Source organism: Mustela putorius, unplaced genomic scaffold (genome assembly GCF_011764305.1).
Source record: "Mustela putorius furo isolate JIRA1106 unplaced genomic scaffold, ASM1176430v1.1 tig00003850_pilon_pilon_pilon, whole genome shotgun sequence".
Taxonomy (NCBI): domain Eukaryota; kingdom Metazoa; phylum Chordata; class Mammalia; order Carnivora; family Mustelidae; genus Mustela; species Mustela putorius.
The window spans coordinates 10,704,534-10,722,392 of record NW_025422002.1 but is presented as its reverse complement, the minus strand read 5'-3'; the positions used below and the strand labels follow the sequence as shown (position 1 = coordinate 10,722,392).

The 17,859-nt window shown below is 48.5% G+C and overlaps 1 protein-coding gene and 1 long non-coding RNA gene across 12 annotated transcripts in view; one reads left to right on the top strand and one right to left on the bottom strand.

Moving 5' to 3' along the window:
- Positions 1-17,859, top strand: part of ATP2B2 (ATPase plasma membrane Ca2+ transporting 2) — a 365,479-nt gene that overhangs the window by 265,152 nt on the left and 82,468 nt on the right. The gene's annotated exons all lie outside the window — the stretch shown is intronic.
- On the bottom strand, positions 1,347-9,724 carry LOC106005506. Its single transcript, XR_001178904.2, has 4 exons — positions 9,662-9,724; positions 7,022-7,134; positions 3,849-3,998; positions 1,347-1,567 (listed from the first exon to the last, which is right to left on the bottom strand). It is a non-coding gene; the product is annotated as an uncharacterized LOC106005506 (long non-coding RNA).

Here is a 17,859-nt window from a genome sequence, read left to right as displayed (position 1 = left end):
TAGGTTTTTGAAGGTGAAGCCCAGAGAGGGAAAAATCCTGCCCAATCTCACACAGCCGTCTGGCATGAAACCAAATGAGAACCCAGGTCTTCCCATCAACACACTCAGCTTTTTCTTTCATTTTCTTTTCTTTTATTTTACTTATTTTAGAGAGAGAGTGTGTGTGGAGGGAGAGGGAGAAAGAGAATCTCTAGAAGAAACCCCACTGAGCACCAAGCTCAATGCAGGGTTCAATCTGACCACCCTGATATCATGCATGACCTGAGCGGACATCAAGAACCAAACACTTAACCAACTGAACCACCCTGGCACCCCCAGTCTCAACTTTTTAAACCACATCTCTGTGATAATTTAAAAAAAAAAAAAAGTAATTTCTAAATGCCCAGTATTAGGAGAGCAATGAAGCCTATTTTCAGCTTCTCCGTATGCCACATGGAACACTGTGGAAAATGGTAGTTACCGAGAACACAAAGTAGCATGAATGAGGTCTTGAAATAGGTGATATGAAAACAGGGAGGTTTACCAGTGACCATGGCAACAGCCTCACAAAAACAGATGCAAGGGAAGGGAAGCGTAAAGGAAGCATCCCGAAGGGGCCGGTGCTGGGGCTAAGGGGTGAGACTTAGGGGTGATGGTTTTTCTCTGTGTCTCCTTCTGCATTTGTGGGGATGTGGTTCCGAGATGGGTCATCTGAGGACCAGTGGCCCCCCAAGCAGCGTGAGGAAGATCCCCGGTCAGAATGCTCCACGTTGGAGCAAGGGCTGGAAAACCGAGCTCAGTTTTCGGGAAGGAAATTGGGACATGCAGGGGTCAATGGCAGGACAGACAGACCCAGAAGCTTGAGAGTTTCCCTTTGCTCCAAAACACACTGGAGCTCAGGCCCAAATAAGAGAGAGCGGGGCCAGGGTGGGGCCAGGTAGACCCATCCTTTTCCAATGACCTTGATTCTGGTGTCTTGGTCCCACTCACCTGCCTCTTTCTAGGCCGCAACATTCTCAAGGGCCTCCAGGTCTGGGCATTGTGGACTATGAAAGTGGGGCCTGAATCCCAGGCCCGGGGGCTGGAGGCTGTTTGGCAGGGCCTGGACATGGTGCACCAACTGAGGATCCAATGTCAGCAGCTCAACTCACTCACTGTGTGACCTCAGATGAATTATAGTCCCCCTCTGAGCCTCAGTTTCCTCATCTGAAAAGTGGGCTTAGATAACGCCTACCTACAGGGTTACCAGAAAAATTAAATGAGAATAATGTGTATATCAGCCTGTCCCTTTTATATCCTCTCTCCCTCCATATATTCTCCCTATCATGGCCTGAATAAACTTAAATATGAATCTGCTTGTGCCACCATTTACTCAAAACCCAGTGGTACCCACTGCTCTTAGAACAAAATTAAAATCCTTCACTGTGACCTTCAGTCCTGGTGTGATCCAGCTGTCACCCATTGCAGAGTCTTCAAGGACAGGTTTCTAGGCCCACAGGAGATGAGAGTCCCTGGAGCTTCCTTTAAAACCACAGAACTTGCCTTTCCATTGATGTCTTATTGGGATTCCAGAATAAATTAAAGATAACTGAAAATAAATAGTAATAATTATAATGTTGAGACTATAGATACCCTACCCCTTACTAATCCCCACCAAATTTCACACATCCTCTGGTGGAGTATGCCCCATCCTCTGGCTGAGAATCATTGCATTCATTTAATTCTTCTCTTTTAAAAAAACATTTATTGAGTGCCTATTATGTGATGCTAGATGTAGTCCTAAGTGCTGGGGATATAGCAGTGAACACAGATACCTCCCCTCACAAAATTTATAGGGATCCAACAAAAAAATGCAGAAACAAATAAATGAACAAGAAAATGTATCAGGTGGATAGGACTTTGAGGGCACACAGGGGAAGAGGCGATTGAGATGGGCTGTCAAAGAGGGCTTTCCTGTGGAGGTGTTATCTAACCTTAGCCTCAAATAACATGCTGCATCCCCACATTTGACTGAGGGTGAGTTCTGGTCAGGCTCTAGCTGTTCAGTGTTTTCAGATCTCCTGTGTCCTTTTCCTGGGCTCTGCCAGGCACTCTGTTAGGCACTATAACATTTCATGATCTCTTTTTATATCATGGCTGGCCTGGGTGATAAGCATGTTCAGCCTCCCGTTTTATAGTATAGAAACTGAGGCTCAGAGAGGACTTGCATAGAGTCACACAGTGATGGGTCACAGAGATGGGACTTGTCTTTGAGTCTTCTAGCTTTCTCAATCTTGTGCCTCTTCCTCCATCTCTTTTCTCGCCAGGATGTTATTTGGAAAAGTTACAGTGTCAGAAAACGAGTCCCCTAGTCTGTTAGAGCCTGGAGCTACCAGCTGGGAGAGAACCAAGTCTCAGGAGGCCACTGAGTGTTCAGTAAGGTAAAGGGGTTACAAAACTGGCCCAATCCCAGAGGAATAAGCATGCAGGAAAAGTCCTAGGCAAGCCGCATTGCGGGGGGGTAGAATCCCTGCAGAGGCAAACTGTAGAACACAGAGGTTAGCTTTGTAAATTACCATACTTTGGTTTACTCCTAAAAGAAGAAAGCATTTCTCTTCCATAGAGTGTCTGGTGGGTAGGCAGGAACCACCCTAGACTTTTCGATTTTATGCTTCCTGAGGGCAGGGGCAGTTTCATTTGCTTCTGAAACCCCAAGCACCTCGTGGGATTCTGAGTAAGTGAAAACATGAGTGAGGATTGTATACACATGTGCATATGTGTGGCCTGCAGGCTCCTCAGCCTGCCTCCCCGCAACCAGAACCCACCGCCCAGCTCTGCATGGGGACCACGGAAATATCGAAGACTAGCCCTAGCCAAAGCCCCCAGTAAGCCACATGCTCCCAGCCCGTACCCTGGCCCGACTTCCCTGCATTCCCACTCTCTCTGATGTGGAAAGGTATGTGCCTTTCATCCCCACCCAGAAGTCGGGTCTGGGGGAAGGTACCAGCCAGGGAGAGGCTGGGATCTGACTCAGAGAGATGTGCCTCCTGCTGCCCCCTTGCTGGCCTCAAGGACGTAGGAGCTGGCACGAAGCCGCCAGCATCCTCTTGAAGTCCTGGGAGATCTAATTACCCAGACAAGGAGAAAGTGGTGAGCAAGCGAGCTCCGGGGTTTGGAATGATCAGGTTTTTGACAGTCAGCGCGGGGCCAGACTGCAAAACTGTCCCTCTGATGTTCTACAGATAGGCCTGTGAAACAGCAGACTGTTTGATCAGGAACTGCCAGCTTTTCTGTCACCCCCAAAGGCTTTCCTAAATCGTCCTAACAATTACCATTTCAGGGAGCCAGCCATGCTTCAGGCCTCAGCATGTTAATGAGAAAAGTGCAGCCACAAGATAGGAGGCTAATGGAGACCCCACTTGAGGCTGGGGTGAGTCCCCACCCTGGGGTTTAATACTGAGCATGGGGTGTGGCCTGGATTACTTGGTCTTTAAATACCACATCGTCATTCCAGTATGAACACCATTTTATAGATGAGGAAACTGAGGCATGGTGTGCCCGAGGTTGCTGAACAACAAGTTGCCAGGGGGGAAATCTGAACCCAGGCCTGCCTGGTCCTAACCCCTGCTCTTTCAATGTGTTCCAGATGCCCTCATATCATAGATATGCTTTCCCCTATCCCTATTTTGTGTGTTAGAATTTCAGAGACTCTTGGGATGCATGATACCAGCTCTGTCCAAAAGTTTTGACCCTGAAAAGTACTAAGAATGATGACTTTCTGCGTGTTGTTTAGTTTATGGGCATTTTTATTTTTGCCATACATCTCTGAGAAGGAATTTCCTCCAGTAGGTGTGGGACAAAGCAGTAGGGGTTTAAGGGTATCAGCTCACCTTCCTTTGCAGAGTAGAAAAGCCTGGAGTGAGACAAGGGTCAGAAAGGCTCACTAAGCACCAGGCACAGGAAGAGACCTTCATCTGGTTTTCGATTGGTTCACCAGATGTTTCTTGAGCACTTACTATGTGCTAGATGTAGTGTAGGCCCTGGAGACAGACACAGCAATGAACAAAATAATATCACTGATTTGGTAGGTCCTGCATTCCAGTGTGGGGGACAAGCAAAATAATGAAGAAAAGAGCAAAATCATTGAGGCTATCCATCATAATAAATGATCTAGAGGAAATAAGCAAAGGGTTGAGGTTGGGGATAACAGAGTGGATCCTCTGAGACTTTGGAATCAGGAGGCAGAGAAGACCTGGAAAATGAGAGGAGGCTGCATGTGTGTTGGAGGGCAGAGAGTGGGGAGTGGCCCCAGCATAGGCTGGGAGGTGGGACCTGAGTGGTGAAGCTAAAGGAGAAAGCAGGGACTGTACCACCGAGCCTGCTTGTGGGAGGTACACATGGTTTCTTCTAAGGCAGGCAGCTGCTGGGGCTGGAAACAGGCTGAGAATAGGCTTCCTGGAGAGGAAGAGGCAAGGCCACTTTTTGAACCCCTACCTGGTTGAGGGCCTCTGCATCTGTCCTACCCGCTGGGGGAACCCCAGCCCCAGTCTCTAAATACAGGGCCCTGCCCACCCCACCTGCCTTGGTGCTTTGTTCTGTTCATTTTGGTTATGTTCCTCAGGCCAACTTGAACTCAATAGAATGTGACTTGAGGATTCATTGGGAACATTTTGTTTCCCCACAAAATTAAAAGCTGCTACAAGGATGTATGTTTCTTGTTGCTAGGCAATCAGGTGTGACCTGTGAGCAGTGGGGGCTTTTTCTGGACAGAGTGACTGTTCCATCCACCCTTCTCTTTCCACAACTTTTCAAGGCCCATACCCTCCCAGGCAGAACCCCAGGGACTCACAGTGAGGGGGACAAAATACAAGGTAGACAGAAGCAGAAGAGGGTGATTATTTTAAACAAACACCTAATGGGTTCAGCCCAAAGGAAAAATAAAGAGAAGGGCCTTTTGCCAAAATTTAGGGAAAGTCCTTTGTGACCATTGTAGAGGTCCGCACTTTTACCAGATGCTAAATTAAACCCTATTCTGAGCACATTAACCTACATAATGAAGGTTCTTGCATAACCCCCATTTTAAAGATAGGAAAACTGAGGCACCTGGGGGTTAACATGCCCAACCTGTAAGCGGCAGGGCCATGCAGTCTGGCCCCAACCCAGCACCAAAGCAAAGGGGTGAATGACCCAACTGAGAGATCAGATTGGAGTCGAAGAGGACAAATAGAACACATGAGAGAGAGGTTTACTCAAAAACTGGAATGAATTGGGGCGCCTGGGTGGCTCAGTGGGTTAAGCCGCTGCCTTCGGCTCAGGTCATGATCTCAAGGTCCTGGGATCGAGTCCCGCATCGGGCTCTCTGCTCAGCAGGGAGCCTGCTTCCTCCTCTCTCTCTCTGCCTGCCTCTCTGCCTACTTGTGATCTCTGTCTGTCAAATAAATAAATAAAATCTTTAAAAAAAAAAAAAAACTGGAATGAATCAATTCAGCTCTTAGTGGGGTCTTACTGTGTGCTGGACGATTTTCCTTATACAAAAATGACACAAAGACCTCCTGTCTGTAGAAAGGGAGTAGAAGCAGATGGACCCAAACAGGCCATCATACTCTTTACTGGAGGGTGGCAGGTGCCATGAGAGAGAAGAAAAACATGCTGGGAAGGATGGCATTGAGGGCAGACCCCAAAGGAAAGGTGAAGGACCCAGCCTGGAAAAGCAACCAAAGGTGGAAAAAGAGGCATTTCAAGTGTCGTTTTGTTATATTGGATTGGAGTTAATTTTTTAGGTGTCTGTCTCCACCCCAGATGGGAGCACCTCAAAGCAGAGGTCATGTGTCATTTATTTTTGTGTCCTTAGGAGACAACACATATCTGACTTTTTCCATGACAGCAATCACAAAATGTTTATTTAAAAACACATGAACAAAGCAGAAAGAAATGGAGAATGAATGTGATTGGTCTTAACTCTCAAACAGATGTTAGACTCTGTTCAGCATTTAGAGCCATTAAAAGTTCTAGCATGGAGACTGGACACTTATTGGAGGTCAGAACTGCATATATGGTGGGTCAGAGGCAGTGGGGCAGGGAGGACAGAGACTCATGAAGGCACCATTGTAGAGTAGCCAAGTGAGAGATACTGGCAGCCCAAACTCAGATGATGATCTCAAGAGTGAAAAAGAAAAGGCCAAATCTAGAAATACCAAGGAGGCTGGTCAGTATGACCAGAAAGAGGAACAGATTTGAAGGACTCAATGAGCTGTGTCTTAGACTTGCTGAGTTGGAAACCTGGCCAAAACAACCAAGTGGGGCTACATTGTGAGCTCCATGAAATCCTGGCCCAAGGATCGAAAGGGAGAAGACAAGAGGCGCAGCAAATACCGTAAACACAATTCTCCACTTCCAGAACCCACGTGTGTAGGTTCATCAATCCCACACTCAACTTGAGGTAGACTCTGCTAATCAATCATGGTTGACTTGCAAGATGAAACTTACTTGTTGCCCCTGTTGGAGAAGCAGCTGCCCAGTGGTGGTGAGGGAAGCCTTCAGAGAGTCCCTCTCTGACAGTCAGAATAAAGAGAGAAGGGGGCAACGAAGGAGCAGAGGTGGGAGCAGTGAACCTTGGAAGTTAAGGTCAGGGTTTAAACCATTTAAGGTCAAGGTCAGAACCATGACCTTTCCCTTCTGTACGCCTTAAACTCTTTTTTAAAAAAAGACTTTAAAGACTTAGAGAGTTTAAACACTTAAACTCCATAAGAGTTTATTTTTTTTAAAAAAACAACTCTTTATAAGTGAAAGCACCGAGCTATAATTATTCATTCATTCCAATTAGTGACAAAGCATTCATTCTTATGAATAATAATATTCTGAGGGCACATTCAGTAACTTTCTGGGTAAGCTTAACTATTCTAAACTGATTTCAGTTTTATTGTTGGTGAAGACTTTAAGGAGAGTGCTTTTCTTCTGCTTTGAGATCTGCAGCCTACCAGCCACCCATTCTGCCCATACCTGTTTGTTATGAACCTACTATGTGCTGGACTGTGTTACAGGTAACGGAACAATCTCCACCAACCTCGTCAGGGAGTTCACAAGTCTGGCAAACTAGGGTAACAGCCGGCCTCAGAGCTGTCCATGGTTCCAGCAGTGGGCAGGCTCCACAACCTTCCTTCTTCTCCAGACTGTCAGCTTAAAAATTAGAGAGAGAGAATGTTCTCAGTCTCCTTCCAGTTTTCAAGAAAGCATCACAGCTGACCTTCCAGCATCCCTGCCTTCAACCTGGCAAGAGCAGGGACATGGCCAGTTAGCTGAGTAACTATCTCTTCTCTCCCAGAGGAGGATGGACTTGCCTCCTAACAGAAATGTCCCCAAGGGGTAGACTAGAAACTCAGGCATCCCAGGAACTGAATTCTTAAGGCCAGACACATGAATCTTGTCTAATGCTTGGATTTAGCAAAACTTCAGAAACAGTTTGCTGAAGGAACCCTCTCTCCCAAAGCAACAGCCTTCTAAGTAACACTCAAAGGGAAAATGTGACCAGTTTTTAGGTAGGGAAGGGAGTAGCCAGCTCCCTGCCAGACAGGAAGAATCTAGCATATGAAATGAAAGAGGCTTTTCTGTCCCATGGGCAGCAACGGGGAGTGCGGGGAGGGGGTGCGGTCTTTGTCAAATTATTGAAGAGATACACGGAGCATCGAAGTTACAAAAGAACCTCCAACAGTGTTAAGCATCAATGTGAATGACAGACACAGAATGCAAATGCCTACTGTTCCCAAAAGAGACACCCACACACGCCAGCAGCAAGGAGCAGCAGGGGCAGGGGACTCGATGTCAAGACTTGGGTTCTAGTCCTGGCTATGTCACTGAAAGCTCAGGCTCCTCCTCCACAGAGTACAGACAAGGCTATTGGCCTCACGTAGTTTAATTCATTCAGCTGGTGACTTCAGGTAATACTTACCAAATGTCCGCTCTATGCCAAATACTGTGTGCCATGCATTGCCTCACATAATCCTCCCATCAGCCTCTAGGGTCTGCAGGAGCTCCTATTTTATTACCCAAGAGGCCCAGAGAAGGTGAGTTACTTGCCTCAGGCCACACAACTTAAAAGTGGTCCAGCTGGAATCACAATTAATCACAGGACACAATAACCACACACTTCAAATCCCAGAAGATCAAAATTAACTGCATGTCCTACTTGCTTCCAAAAGACTTGGAGACAGCATATGGTAACAGCAACACGCAGTTAGCCCTCCAGGTGGATGGAAAAGCTCCAGGGAGGGTGGGAACAGCCATTTCTGCTTAGCAGTATACGTCCACCGCTTGAGGGAGTGCTGTGCCAGCACAGGGGGGCTCATGGCTGCAAGGCACTGAATGAATGAATGACCGAATGAATGAACCCAAACACTGTAGCAATTCAGAAGAGAATGCATGCCCGCTTCCATGGATTCAAGTCCAACTCTACCACTTCCTAGCTGTGTGTAAAATGGGGTGACAGTAGTTCCCCATACAAGGAGTCAGTTGGAGGATGAAATGGGCTTACACAAGGCAGAGCAGTTAGGCATAACTTATGCAGAGCATAAGGCATAGAGCCTGGCCCACGCGAAATACTGAGTGTTGTCCGTGGCGATTCTGAGGACGAGTGGTTTGACCAGAGGGTTTCATACGTATGCTGTGACTGAGCACGGCGACAACCCTTCCTCCCTCCACGAGCACAGGGCGTGTACCCTATCCATCTCTAACAAAGGACACAAAATGAATGACACGGGCCTTGCCTTTCGGGAGCTCAAAATTAAGTAACCAGAAGGGTCAGCTAAAATACCACGTAATAACCTCTATAGAGATAGGAGGCAGGAGCAAGGTGCCGTTGGGTCAAAGTGGGGCTGGTCAAGGTTGGCTCCCTGCACCTTTTCCAGGAAGGCTGAGAGCCAGAAGGGCAGCCAGACAGAGAGAGAATGGCATGCTTTAGGCAGGGCCGGGGGTAAGAAGTTTGCCATCATCGACATCCCTGCTCCCTGGTGGGTCCCTCTCTGTGTGTGCCACACATACAATGCACGTTCATCCCTGGGCAGCACCCTCCAGGAGGCGAGGGGCCCCAGGGCTGACCCAGCAGCCTTAGAAGGCCCCTCATAAAAGATTAACAGCTTCATGAATCAGTGATACGGTTACTAGAGAAGCGTGCAGGAGGATCTGGGAATGGGCGAGCAACAAGGGCCCTTCCGGAGCCAATCCAAGCCCCCCAGTGGAAAGGAAGCAGGGGCGCGGCCGCTGATTGGTGGAAGCCAGACCCCAGGGCTGTCTCACGCACTCGTCAAGCAGGTCTCACTGACCTGTCTTCTTTTTTGGGGTTCCCCCAGGACAGAGTGTGAGTTGAGGATGGGGTGCCGATGGTATATTTGGGAGCGATCCCAGGAGTGAGAGAAGGAGGGAGACACCAGGGAAGAGAGGAATGCCCACATGAGATCTGCTAGGGACTGCTTACAGCTTTCACGGGGAGTTACCCTCAGCTTTCTGGGGTCTTTGTGCGTTCTCTGCTTGGCTTTATAGCTGTCGCACTACCATCATTCTCCTCACCTCCCCCACTCCATTCCCCACCCCCTCCCAGAATTCTTTCATCCTGAGGGAGAATCTATTTCTAGGGGATGCCTCCTAGTCCTCAAAGAAGCTGCCGTTTTTAACAACAGAGAGAAGCTGCTGTCAGAGAGAAGAAGGCCTCTACCTTTCTGGTTCTGTCTGATGTGAAATCTCACCCATGGTTTCCCCAGCCGTTACTTCAGACCCCTGAAGTGGCAAATGTGAGGGACGCCTCAGGGTGACGCTGGACATGGGTGTTTCCCGCAAGTCCTTTGTGAGGCTGGCTGGGGCCTTCTCCATCCCTCCCATCAGCAACAAAGAGGAGGTCACAGAGGTGATTACAATGCGGCTTTGGCCATGGTGGGGGTGACTTGAGGAGACCCCAGGTAGCTCCCAGGCCTCTCAATCCTCAGCCTGCAAGTGTCTAAGAGCAGGTGTTGTCTTGGAATTACACAGTGCCCCATCTTTACCTCCTTTCTCCCCATGCAAGTGTCTAGGAGAGGCCCCATATTTATTGGATATCTATCAACTGAGTATCAGACCAAGACAGATGCACTTGCTGCCTCCATAGAGCTTAGAGTCAGCAGGGACTCACACATTAAGAAAAACTAATTACATTATTAATTATTGAAATCATAATAAAAATGAAAGGGATTTTCAGAGAGTTGTGAGAACTTTCAAAATGAGTTCCCACCTAGGGGCAGGGAGAGGGATAGATTTGGCCAAAGGAAGTGCTCAGTTAGGTGCAAAGAGGGAAAGGGCATTCCAGACGGAAGGAACAGCATGTGCAAAGGCCCTGTGGCAGTAAAGCACTTCTGCTGAAATCACGGAGAAGAGGCTAGTATCACTGAAGCATAGCAGTCGGAGGGAAAAATGAGTCTTCAGAAGAAAGTGAAGGCCATACTGTACAGGACCTTTCAGAATTGGCAAGGAGCATAGATTTTCCCTGTATGCTGTGGAAGCCACTGGAGCATTTTAAGCAAGGGCCTGACATTAACACTATGGTTTATACTTTTGAAACATACCTCTGGCTGCTGGGTGAAGAATATTGAGAGTGGGAGTGGGGAGGCTGGGAAGACCAAAGCTAGCGAGGACAGCAGTGATGGTGGCCTAGACCAATATGCAGGCTGTGAAGGGGAGTGAGCAGAGCTGAGACAATCATCTCTTTGGGTGTAGGAGGTCCACTGCATGGACAAATAGGGTTGGGGAAGGAGAGTACCCTGATGGGAGATGAGGACAGGACTCGGGAAAGAGAGGAAATGATGGGCATTGCGCGTATAACACCTACTATGTATCTGGCATGTCACTCTCGCTACCTTCTTTTAATCTGCACAACCAGGCGCTGGGCTAGACACCACAGCCCATGCACAGACGACGTGAAATGACTTGCTCAACAACACACAGGTAGTAAGTAGAGAAGCCAAGGTTTTACTCCAGAATATCAGTCCCCAAGTCCACTCCTCCCAAAGGTTATGTGGAGACAAACCTTTATTTTCTTATAGTACATATTGATTTCCCCTTTATTTTTTTTAAAGATTTATTTATTTGAGAGAGAGAGAGAGCAGGGTGGGGGTGGGTAGAGGGAGAAGAGAATCTTAAGCAGCCTCCATGCTGAGTGTGGACCCCAACACGGGGCTCAATCTCATGACCCTAAGATCATAGCCTGAGCTGAAACCAAGAGTCAGACATTTAACCAACTGTGCCACCCAAGGACCCCTGATTTCCCCTTTAAATCAAAATTTGAATTCTTCAAATAAAACATGAGCACACTCTCCTACTTAAAATTAAAATATTTCACTCAAAAAGAGGGTCCCCTTGACCAACAGAACCTGCCATAGTATCTTATTCCCTCCCCAGAGGTTCCACCTTCATGAATTTGGAGCAGATCCTTGCAGATCTTCTGCTACATGGTTACCTATATATGTACCCACAGGAAATATAAGCTATTGTTTTGTTGAGTTTTCTGTTTTACATGTATGGAATCAGACTATACATGTTGCCCTACAACTTGGTTTTTCCTCGCTCAACAGTTTGTCTTGGAGAGCCTTCTGTATGAGTACTTATGAATGCATCTTATTTTTTTAACTGTTGCATAGTATTTTATGGACTGGATGTACCACAGTTTATTTAACCCGTTTGCTTTCCAAAGACAGAAATGCATTTTTCTATAAATGTTGTAGCTTTTGAAGGGCTGGTATATCCTTTTTTCCTTTCAAAATATGAGACATTTATTTATGTTAATGGAGGAATCCAGACCACAGTGACAACACAATATTTAGTAACACCAAGCCTGGTGAGTAAGTTTTCCCATTTTCCTTCAGGTGCTTGGCATCCCTGGAAGCTATCCCTTGTCCATTGCCAAGTCTCTGTTTATAGCAAAAGGCTGTCTCGAGAGCAACAGGAGAATGGTAGTATCGTTGGCTTTGATTTCAGTGCTGTGTCCGGAAGCAGGCAGCCTGGCACAGCAGGGAAAGGGTACAGCTGTGGACCCTCGAAGATCAGGATTCAAATCCTAGCTTTAGCTCTGTGACCCTGGACAAGTTACTTTACCTCTCTGAGCCTTGATTTGTCCAACCATAAAATGGATAAAACCCATAAAATGGCCAGAAGAAGTAAATGCAAGGCACATATACAAAGGAATGATCATATAAGAATACATACTTGGGGGCACCTGGGTGGCTCAGTTGTTTGAGCGACTGCCTTCAGCTCAGGTCATGATCCTGGAGTACCAGGATCAAGTCCTGCTTTAGGCTCCCAGCTCCATGGGGAGTCTGCTTCTCCCTCTGACCTTCCCCCCTCTCATGCTCTCTCTCACTGTCTCTCTCTCAAATAAATAAATAAAATCTTTTTAAAAAAGAATACATACTTGGACTCTGTCGGCAGTATCAGTATAGTGGGTGTAATGGGGTACAGGGAGTCCCCTCTGGGACTAAAGGGGTCACATGTGATCACAGAACAATGAGAAGGTATAAATACTCTGTGCCACTCTGGTGTGTCATATGGGGGTGGGGTTTGAGTTCAAAGGGAAGAAAGGGGTATTCTGGCCAGATTCTTGGCATCGGCTGTGTGCCAGGCACTTCCCACATAGCTCCTCCTTTTAACTTCACCTCAGCGGACAGAGCTAGGTTATCCCTCTGCACCAGTTTGTGGAAGAGGAAACTGAGGCTCATAGAGGGGGTGCCATTTATCCAGGGTCTCAGTAAGTGGTCAAGACTGCACTCTGTGCCTTCCTCCTCCGGACCTAAGAAACTTTGGCAGCGGCTGTGCAGAGCGCCCCCTCCTGGAGAGATAGAGAAGCTCCTCTCATGAAAAGCTCTCCCATATCCAGGTTCAACTAAGACTGTCAAAGAAGAGAAAAATGGATTTTCTGGCGTCCATTTTTCCAAGGGGATGAGATAAAAGCTTCTCAAAGGTCACCTCAGGACAGTCTGAATCACATCTCTTAAGTGAGATTGACACAGAGCGAGAATATGAAATGGCCACCATTTTGGTGTGTGCAATAAAGCTCAATTCTTTGAAGTTCGGCATTCCTTTGAGCAAAATAAGCATCCCCTCCCTTGGTGAAAAGGGCCTGCCCCAGGAATCAGGAGTCCAGCGCAGTTGCTGCTGCTGAATCACCCTGTATCTGGGCCACGGCGCTTTCCCGTCTCTGGGCCTTAGCTTCCCTCCTCCTCGAACGGGAGGGTGAGACTGGCCAGCCACAGACTTGTCCCATTCCAACAGCAGGAGAAGCCAGAGGAGGGGACTGGCGGAGTCTGAGGGGTAGGGTTGCCAGAATTAACAAAGAAAACTACAGGATGTCTAGTTACATTTGAATTGCAGATAAACAAAAAATAATTAATGCTTTTATTAGTAGCGTGTCCCAAATATTATACAGGATAGTACTTACCTTTAAAAAATATTTGCTGTTTATCTGAAATTCACATTTAATTGGGTGTCCTGTATTTTATCTGACAACCCTACTCAGGGTTTATAGCTTCAAGGTGAGCCCCTGGCCACTTACCTCCCAACCAGATCCCCACCACCCACTCCCACACCATACCCCCAACATCCCCACTGCCTTATCCAGATAGAGATTCTGGAGCCATGAGCAGAGAGGTGTTACAGGTGTAAGATTCCTACAGTGGAGTAGAGGGGTGGAAACATGGCCCGATGGGGGAAAAGACAGCCAGTGAATTTAAATCAGCGGAGAAGTTCGTGTCCGCATGCGTGTCAAGGTGGTTAGAGGGACACAACGTATAGGTTGCTCACAAGCTCCGGTTCCCTTCCATGTCGTGTCCACGTGTGTACACACAAGCTAGTGGCCATCGCATCTGTGTGTTCTGGAGAAAGAGGCCAATGCTAAGGCCATGCGCATTCACACCGTGTCTGTGTGCCTGTGTGTGGCTAGAGGCCAGCTCTGTGTGGGATCCCATGAACTGGTAAACGGCCGCCTCCACATCATTAATCATTAGAGGCCCTGTATCCGGAGAAGACCCCAGCTGGGGCCATGACATGTCAGAGAGACACCCCTCACCCTGCACCCGTCCATCAGAAACCCAGACATCATGCATGTGCTGGCCATGGACATGGTCAAAGAGCCATCAGATCTGTTCAAAGCCTATAGCGGCTTACAGACAGAAGCAAGTACAGACTGTGGGGCTCCCCACGGCATGGGCTGTTGTTCTGCAGAGGGGTTGTTGAGCCCAGGTTTGTTAAGTGGCTCTTACAGGTGGCCTGTGGCCACTTGTGTGTGCAGAGCCCTCTAGGCAGCCTCAGCACCCACATCCCCACGTCAGGGCCCCAGAGAGGCAGGAGAGGGAGGGAAGTTTCAGAAAGGCCTACTATGCCAGACATGATGGTCCTCCTCCAGGGGGCGCTGGAATCAGAATCTAGAAGACAGTGGCAGCAAGGGGTGGGTCTCAGTTGGCCTTGGACCTCAGGGCCAAAACCTGGCACAGAAGAGATGTCCAGTAAGTGTGTTAGTGAGTGACCTGGGTGACAAACGCTTTCAGGGAAGGACAAGAAGGATGGATTGCTCTTGGTAGGCAAATCAAGGAAGGCTTTCAAGAGGTAGTAGTAAACTTTCATCTGGGTCTCAGAAGACTAAGTAGCTCAACAGAGGGGAGGGGTGGGCCTTCTGGGCTAGGAATCAGATGAGCCGAGACACAGCAGATAAACGCCAGCAAATGCCAGACCTGTTTCAGAGCTTGGCAACACAGTGGGATAAACATAGGACTGAGAGTAAGGCAGGACGAGTCCTTTGGGACAATTTCAAAGAAGCCACCATGAGCATAAGAGTTGGTCACAGTCGTGAATGGGGAGCCATGGAAGGTTGTAGAGCAGGGCAGGGCAACCTTCAGCATGAACTCCTGGTCTAATCTCCTTTTCTGGTCTCTTTCTCTCCTCACCTTGTTTCTAGTTTTTCTCTGGGCTCCTTCAGCCACCAGTGGGAGGCAGAGGGTCTGACTATGGCCTCCATGTCCCCCTTGGCTTCAAGTCTGGCTCTCAGCCTCTCAAACCACAACACTCCTTCCCGCCTCTGCTGCCTCAAGGCAGATCGTGAGTCTAACATGCATGTGCAGCTTTCAGGGAGAGAGACCAGCCCTGAGGGAGCTGGCACTGTGCTGAAGAAGGCGAAAGATAGACAAGGCAGGCCCAGGCTCTGTCCCCTACCTGTCGTGGGACCTGGACAAGCCGCTGCCCTCTCAGAGCCTCAGCAGAAACCCCCTCGTGCCAGGGTTGCTCTTGAGGCTCAAGGGCAGCTCCGTGCCTAAAGCCCCTAGCTTGTTAGTTACATCCCCCCCCAACTCCCCCACTCCACCCTGTCCCCAGAAGAGGGCTGTCACAATGCACATGCCTGAGCCCCACTCCCAGAGTAACTGAGTCAGTAGGTCTGAGTGGGCCTCAGAATTCGCATTTCTCACATGCTCGAAGGTGAGGCCGAAGCTGCTGGTCTGGAAACCACCAAGTCGTCCACCGGCACTCCCAAGGCCCAGGGCCTCGTGCCAGCCCATTTCAGTCAGAATCTCTAGGTTTGGGGCCTAGACATTAATGTTTTTTAAGCTCTTTGGTGATGCCAATGTACCACCAAGTTAGGAGCTGGTTAGGAGATAGTTAGGACTGGTTAGGAGCTAGGGGCTTGCAGCAACAGTAGCAGGTACTACTTATCAAGCCTTTACCCCAAGCCAGGCGCCTGTCCAACCAAGCACATTCTTTCAGTGCACTCTGTCCCCGCAGTGGCTGCATGAGGTGGTGCTAGCCTCATCCCCAAGTTGTGTGCCAGGAACTTGCTGCTGAGAACCATAGAGGTCACTGCCCAAGGTCACAGAACTGGAAGGTAGTCTTGGGCAAGGCTCAAACTTAGGTCTTTCCTGCCATTTCACCATTTTGTTTTGAACATTGTGAATTCCCAAACATCCCAGCAGGGATTCCTTTGTAAGCAGCCTGCTCTCCCTGGCCTCTGACAGATGGGAAGCACATGATCTCCCCCTACTGTGTGAAACCCAGGCCACTCATCTGCACACAGACACACAGCCATACCCTTGAGTGGGCACGCACCTGCACGGACTGCCTCTCTCACCTACTAAGTCACACACCTGTCTTCTGAGTGCATCCCCTTGTCTGAACCCTTTCTGGTTTTTAAATGCACATAAGGACCATGAAGCCACCTTTGGCCTTCCTAGGAGAGCACTCACCATTTGTTTCATCTGAAATTTCCTAAGCACCCCAGAGCCGACAGGATCAGGCTTGTGCAAGCCGATGACTTATGTTGGCTTAATCAGGTAAGGTCACTGTGGGGCACTTGTTCTGTGTCTACAGCCCACCCCCAACTAGATCAGGCTGGAGCAGGGCATGTGTGACCCCTAGGCTCTGTGGCAAGGGGCCTGACTCAGTTGCCTTCCCAGCAAAAGGACTCTGTGCCTCAATGTACATAAGTATGTTATGGGGCGATCGCAATAGAGGAAGAAGAACTTCACAGTTCACAGAGCATTGTCAGAGTCTTGTTTGATCCTCAAGCAAAATAACCTGAGGGTCCCCCAGAGAGGGAGAGTGATCTATTCATGGTCACACAGCAAGTAAAGACCCATCCAAACCAAGTCTCAGGACAGAGGTAGGAGTGTGGTGTGGCGGCCTTAGTGGGTCCAGACACAGTCTCACATAGTAGCAATGCTGACAGAAATACTCAGGAAGCACATTCCAGCCCCAGAGGAATGGTAGTGGTGGGAGCATGATAGTTAGTGGTAGCGTGGTTGTTAGTAGTAGTGTGGTAGTTAGTGGTAGAGTGGTGTTAGTTAGTAGTAAGTAGCATGGTAGTTAGTAGTAGTGTGGTGGTTAGTTAGTTGTAGCATGGTAGGTAGTGGTAACAGCTGCATCTATGGTTTATGGGGGCCAATAAGGGCCATGTACCAGCATCTGGGGGAGCACTTTGTTTTGGTACCAGCACCCCAACAGCAGATGGAAAGTTACTTTTTACTTGTGATCATGTGCGCAGATAGCAGGCAGGTTCACTCAGCCAGACAATGTCCCCCCTCCCACAAATATCAGCCAGATTCAATGGGCAGGTTTTGTTACAGCACCAAAACTCCTCTGGTACCCCTTTGCTGGGAACAGGGATGCTCAGCCTTGTGGAGGTCTCAGAACAGGAAAGAAGAACTGAGACATCATCTGGATGGCTCAGAACACTCCCTCTGAGCCCCTCCTGATGGCCAGAGGTCCCTACTTTTGACAGAGCCCAGCCTGTTGGCATGGAGTGCCTTGTTTCAATGCCCCACACCCAGGAAGAGCAGAGCCCTGCCCCCAATTACCTAGCCCCAAAGTCAGTCAGATTTTATACGCCCCATTTCATCATCTTGCTCCTTCATTCTGACCTCTGAGTGTCTACAACTTTACTTGCTTCAATTCTCCTTTTTTATCCTAATGAATTATGCATGTCGTACCTCCAAAGTAGCTTATAAAAGTTTGTCTCATACAAAAAGATTTTAAGAGACTGAAGTAAGGAAATTCAAAGGAAAAAAGGAGGAACAAGATTATGATTTACAGGCACAACACATGGCCCTCAGCCCTCCATGCAGCTCCAAGAGGTGAACTGCAAATTCACTGCTGAGATACCAGGCAGGCCAGGGCAAGAAGGCAACAAGAGGAGTGCCGTGATCCAAAGTCTTCATTTAATAACCCGCACATCACATGATGACCCGTGTGGCACCAAACAGATGTGTCCTCTCCGTGGAGACCATCTGCCCCCTCTCTGGAGGGACACACCAGGGATGCTCCAGCCACATCAGCCTTTTCCAAGCCCTTTGGGGTTTCTTCTGCTTCTTGTCAACCCCTCTTCCCCCACCCCAACCCATTTACCTGATTAAC